The following is a 6922-nucleotide window of genomic DNA, read 5'->3' as shown; positions in this document are numbered from 1 at the left end:
AGTTTGACCGTTTCGTATATGGACGTTGTCACTTTGTATTTATATATTATCCTCATGCCATTGTCCTTGTAGTACGTGGGCCATCTAGAGATGTTCATGAGTCTTTTCATCGAATTAGTGTGTGGGCTGTCCGGAAATGCAATTCGGCTTCTGGGAGCACGTGATCCTGCCCGTGGAAAATGAATTTTGTAATGTCACAGAAATCTAACAAAAAATTTATGTGTTCTTTGACACATTCAAATACTACCCTGAAATTTTTAGGCAAAAATGTTAAGTAGTTTGGCTTGTGCAAAAAGAAAACAGATTAAACATCAATTGTTACCCCAAAACCGATGAAACATTGTTGCTCCGTTTCGCATGAAATTTGTCGAGCATGCTTACGACATTAACTCAAACATCTACAAAAAAAATCAGATTTAAAAAAATTACTATTTTTTTTATTTTACCATTCATCCAGGTGCAAATGCACCCGGGAGCCAAAACGCCTCCCCCTAGTCTAGATATATTACATCTTGAGACGATATAAACTACCGGAGTACACACACCCACTCACCGGAGTTACGGACACGTGTACAATATAAACACTCGAGCACACACATAGATGGGAGTACATGCACAACTCACCAGAGTTGTCGACTTTCGAATTGATGAGTTACCACCGATAATTCATAGTAATTTAGTAGACAAATAAAGTGTTAAAACTGAAGTTTCATATGTGGTCGGTTGGGAATATGTCCACCATCCTAACCTTTTTTGTGAAAAGAACATGTAGGTCTACTAACCAAATTAGCAATATAAATACCTCTAGAAAATTTAAAAAATTACTTCGAAGATTCAAGGGTCCGACCTTATTCCACCTAGACGGGTCGATGGCTCGCCGCCGCATGCCGCTTTATCATTGAAGCTAGTATACCAATGTTGACTGCGGACAAGAAGTAATCAAAACCACGATCTTGCCGGACTATAACGCGTAGGAGAGAAAGTTGTCACAAGCGGAAGAGCCACAGATCCAAAAGTCAAACTTTCATTATTTTTCACAGACCTCACGCCGACACTAGAGGTTGTACCGACGTGATAGAGATGAGGTAGGAGGATCAAACTACAAAAGGGAAGCAGCCACCTTCAACGACCCGACAAACCCTGCAAATCTTAACCTCACCAGCTACATGAATCTACACCAACGAGCCACAACGCCATCGCAGACAATTCTGTAAGCGTTACTCCCTCCATTCCCTTTTGTAGTGCGTATTAGTTTTTTGGCAAAATTCCTCAATGTAGTGCGTGCATGCAGCCCAAGCCTCCCCTGGACGAATTCACCCTTCACAGAAATCACAGGAAACACAGCAACGAGCGCACATGGGGTGGGACAGAACTTGCATGCAGGGGTAAGTCTAGTACAAACCACATCTCCAGCGCATGCATTGGTATAAGAGCTGAGAACTATGCGCATTATATACTGGAACAGAGGGAGTACCTATTATCCTAGTAGTAGTAGGTGGATATTTCATATGGAGTAGTACGTGCAATCCTTATAATTAATGCGGTAACAGCTTGTGATCACCAAACCTGCCACATTTATTATTTTTCTTTCACAAGAAAACGACAAGAGTTTCCATATGTGCACACAAGTTTTGTACTAGCTTCTTCTATAAATAGAGATCTCGGCTTGCATCTCACTACATCTCCATACATACATCACACATCTCTTCCAAGAATGGCATTCTCGTTCCTGCCAGAACTAGTCATCTCCATAGTTGTGGTACATGTAGTTATTGTAGGTTTATACTACATAAAGTCTAGTAAGAACCCATTGTTGCCCGTGAGCTGGCCAGTAGTAGGCATCCTCCCTTCCATGGTCGTCAACCTACACAGATTGCATCACTACATCTCCTTTGACCTCCTCACACCATCTGGTCACAGCCTAAAGGTTGCCATAGCCAGCATACGGATGTTCATAACCTGCGACCCAACAAATATCCAATACATCTTTAGCTCGAACCACACAAACTATCCCAAGGGCGAAGATTATGCCGAAATCTTTGACATGACGAGAGGCTCTCTCTTCAGCGCAGATGGCGAATCATCCCGACGGGAGCGTGCCAACTACCAGAGTGTGTTGAGCAACCCGCTGTTGGTTGGGTTGATGACTAAGTGTTGTCACGACAAGGTGGAGAAGAGTCTCCTACCCTTCATGGACCACATGGTGAGAACCAATACTCATGTTGACATGAATGATATGTTGATGAGGCTTGTGTTCGACCTGTATGCCACAACCATCTTCAGCGTGGACCCCGCTTATCTGTCCCTCGACATGCCGTCGGTACACGTCGCGAACGCGATGGACGGTCATGGAGGTGGGCTTTGTCCGTCACATTGTGCCGGCATTTTTTTGGAAGGTGATGAGGCGCCTGAACATCGGTCCGGAGAGGAAGCTCGCCGCCGCGCAAGCGGTTTTTCGCGGCTTCATCATGGACATGATCACGGAGAGGAGGAAGAAGGGCCATATTATTGGTCAAGAAGTACACATTGATGTTTTGTCTAACTATGTCAATGACAAGAACTACAATGATGATTTACTACAGGCAACACTCATTACGTATATGATCGCTGGGAGGGACACGATTGGCACTACCTTGCCATGGGTTGTCTACAACCTCGCCAAGAACCCGCACATCGTGTCAAGCATTCGCAACGAACTAGCACCCATCATGTCCCGCAAAGCAGCCATTGCTGGCGCTGTCACGATGATGACATTTGAGCCAGAAGAGGTTAGACCCCTAGTCTACCTGCAAGCCACCTTGTTGGAGACACTCAGGTTGTACCCGTCGATCCCTATCGAGCGCAGGTCGGTGGTATCCACTGATGTGATGCCGAGTGGCCATGTTGTTTGTGCCCAGGACATCATCCTCGTCTCTATCTACTCCGTCGGTAGAATGGAGTCTGTTTGGGGGTCCGACTGTCTAGAGTATAGACCTGAGAGGTGGCTCTCTAATGATGGACGTCAACTGCGATACGTACCCTCGAACAAGTTCCCAGCATTTAACTCAGGGGCAAGGTTGTGCCTTGGCAAGGACATTGCAATCATGCAGATGAAGATCATCATCGTTGCTATCGTGTGTAACTTTGATGTGAAAATGGTTGATGGACAAGCCATCGACACGAAGTTGTCATGTCTTCTACAAATGAAGAATGGGCTTAAGGTGAACTTGAGTAAAGTACAAATGTAAGGGTATATGTATATATGTGTCTCTATATATGAATAAAGGGAAGTCATTATCGCTTAATACGTGTTGTGCAAACCCTACTTAACATGAATTATAATATTCACAAATATTTACTCCAAGAATTCAAACATAAATATCAAGATGTAGTGTTTTGAACGATTTATTTATTTACCATGTATTGATAAATATCCCCGCGGTACAGTCACATGCACATGAAAAACACGTTACGAGCAAACATCATGTGACCTATGCCAAAAAGGTTAGGGTGGTTGTATTCCACACTACTCTCGTCCCACCACATTTTTTGTGTGTGAGGGGGTGTTCTATAAAATATCATGGTCCCTTATGTAATTATTGAAAAGTGTAGTTCATTCTACCAAGTTTGGTGGTTCACTCTATAAGAAGAAATAGTTAGGAAAACCCGTGAAGCTCACCACTCATGCCCCTCATAGTCCAAACCTCGTGTTACACGCAGCTTTGAAAAATGTACATAAGAAGAACCGCCAAAATGCAGGGTAGTCGAGAAGTTCACTCGTTATTGGAGAGGCTGACAAAATATTACAAAATGGTAAAATTTCTCCAAGCAAGTTGCTTTTTCCTAATGAAGTTCACTTTCATATGGGAGGGGAATGAGAGTCATCTGAACGCACCCCAGCCACCACAATTCAGATGTGCATATCATGCAGTTCATCTGTGCGGCTTAGTGAGCCACACTTGACCGTCGTAGTACAAATAATTACCTCGCACAGTTCATGTGTCTCGGTTCAGTGAAAATAAGTTATATTCCACTCGATGGGTGTCGCCTGGTTTTTAAAATGCTCTTAAACCGTAACAAATCTAGAATAGTGTTCGACATAGAAAAGAATGCAAATAATCGATATATTTCCAATTGTGTACTATTTGTGTTATTCTGACAAATAGTTTGAAAATTGTCATGCCAAAAAAGTACTAACCCACCGGGAGGGTTCTTTGCAGTTCAAAATTGTCTATTCTTCAACCGATTGTAGAATAGATGGAAGGTGCTTCTAGTTAGTACACCAGCCACTCTAGGTGTGAGCCACTTCGGCACTTCCCTTGATGCACAACCAATGCTCATCGAGCAAAACTTTTTTGCAACACATAGGTGGGTTCTATGAATCATTTTAAGAGAATACGAATTGGATAGGAGGTATGAATTGCTAGGTCTCTTACAATGGTATATGATTCCTATCGTCAGTCTAAACAATCTATGCAGATTAATTTCAGATTCAATGGATTAGGTCTCATTCATATTTAAAAATTAATGTGGTGCCTCGAAAGGGGCTTCCAAACAGATGCCACCGAATCTAAGTGTGAGCCTCCTCAACAGTTCACTTGGTACAAAACTAAGGATCGTTGAGTGTGTTTGTTTCAGATAGGACATTTGATTTGCTAGGACTGTTACATTGGTATGTGATTTCCATGGTAAAACTGAACCATCAATATAGATTTACTCTTAGATTCAATGGTTCAGATTTAGCGTATTGTCTCAAAAGGTGCTTCAAGTTAGACAATATATTCTAAGTTGGGCTAGCTACTATTGTGTTACAAAATACATATAGGGTTGCCTTGCAAGAACTTTGGGAAATAGCAACTTATTTGGTGCGGCGGAGGCTGCTCAAAAGGCTAGTTCGTACCAGTTATATAACTGCCCTAAAATCTTTGCATGGACCATTTTATTTGGACGTTGGAGAGGAAGATGAGGGACGGTATTAGTATCACATTGGCATCATGCGGCAATCTTTCAAGATGAGTGGAACTTGGAGGTTGCTAGTCTTCATGCTGCGAGAGTTTGTGTTGACCGCTCATGTACATTGCAAAAAAAGAGTATTAACAACTATGCAGATTTCTCTACCCAAAAAAATACATACTTAGTAGCATATGATGTATCTTTTGTTAGAGTCAACATTAAAAATATGTGAACGTGTTCCATTTCCGTATTATACAACAAGAAAATTCTATTTCACTACTTCCTCTATTTACTATTATAAGATGTTCTAACTTTTTTCTGAATCGGATATACATGGACAAGTTTTAGTGTATTTGTTCACTCACATTCCGTATGAAGTCCATACTAAAACTAAAGTATTCAAAACGTTTTATAATAATGAACAGAGGGAGTACTTTTTAAGAGGTTCAAGGCAAAACACGTAGAACCATATATTTGAAGGCAGGTAGCCGCAGGAAGGATGGAATTGATCTGATGGGTCCACTGTATGTGGTTACCATGGCCGAAAGCGAGTTGGCTGCGCCTGAGCCGGATGAGCATAAATGTGGATAGCAAACAGATCTTTGTTGTTAAAGCAAGATGGTGATGAGAGGTGTAATCATTATTATTCGAAAATATATTGGATTTTCTATGGGTGGAATAATATTGCTACTTGCATCCACATTTGATGGCAGTATCCAGTTGATTAGATGAGGTCGACCACTCCTGAGGACGTGGTTTTTACTATTGCCAACTACTTAGATGTTGTTGTTTGTCAGGTTGATGATTAGGCTGTCCTGTTGGTGGACGTCGTCGCTTTGTATTCAAAGCCTTCTTGCCATTGCATTATACGTGGGCCATGCGGACTTCTATGTCGGCTATCTGAAGATATTACTTCATGAGTATGATGAATTATCTTACGGTGACACAAGTAAACTAGTTAGATTCACATGTCTAAACTCGGCCATTATATTATGATAATAACAGTGCATGAGAATCACTTGCACACATCTTTAGCACAAAGAAAATACACATTGAAGCTATCTATTCTTACCCGCAAGAAAAAAAAGTATTCTGATATACTCGTACAATTCCTTCAGTGTGTACCCCGTGGAAGTGTGAACCACACCCTCCGGTAGTAACCAATCCTTCTTTGGTTCAGTTTCGCTTCCCACTCTTTCTTCCGAGGGAATTTCTCTTTCTACTCATCCGTTGGCAGGTCGAGCTTAATTAGCATGATGGCCAAGCCATTTTTGCCACCCTTGCCAGCTCGTGCATGGCTGCTGCTTGCATGTATTTGACACCACTTTTGCTGAGTGGTGGGATGTGCACGGCTCCGAAGAACTTGCCAGGTGATTTGCGAACTGGTTGGGCTGGGCTGTGACGCCGGACAGGAGAGGAGGGGGTTGTGCCAGTCAGGGCGACCAAAAAATGCACATTGAAGCTATCTAGAAGAGTCAAGGTTGTGTGTGGAACGACCCAGACAACTTGGGGTGTGGGGGGTGGGGGCTACTGTAGATGCTCCCTGCAACTACTCAATAATCTCATACTGTAAGGATATATATATATAAGCTCACCTACCCATGCATTCAACACAAATGCCACTACGTGGAACAAAACCATATGACAGCAAATCGATTTTCATTTGTCCATTACTCCACCGCGCGTGAACAAATCTATATATATATATATATATATATATATATATATATATATATATATATATATAACTTAGGGTCGCGCTATTCGTCACCCCGGATGAGGAATAGTTATTCTTCACCCCCTCTCTATTTTGATGTCAATTCACCGTATTTTTACGTTTTGTAATTTTTTTCTTATTTCATACATAAAAAGAGAACATAAGAAAATATGTATTCGTCGTAAAAATATTTTATGTTACCTAAAATTACGAACATAAAAACATAGTGTAAAACATACATAAAATGCGATATTTCTGTTTTTATAACCTATT

The 6922-nt window shown here is 41.6% G+C and overlaps 1 pseudogene; it reads left to right on the top strand.

Moving 5' to 3' along the window:
* The first annotated feature begins 1702 nt into the window (after window positions 1-1702).
* Window positions 1703-3259, top strand: LOC119297787 (annotated as a pseudogene).
* Window positions 3260-6922: the final 3663 nt, after the last annotated feature.

Source organism: Triticum dicoccoides, chromosome 5A (genome assembly GCF_002162155.2).
Source record: "Triticum dicoccoides isolate Atlit2015 ecotype Zavitan chromosome 5A, WEW_v2.0, whole genome shotgun sequence".
NCBI classification, from domain to species: Eukaryota; Viridiplantae; Streptophyta; class Magnoliopsida; order Poales; family Poaceae; genus Triticum; species Triticum dicoccoides.
The sequence above is the reverse complement of the archived record's forward strand: the minus strand, read 5'-3'. Positions and strand labels throughout refer to the sequence as shown.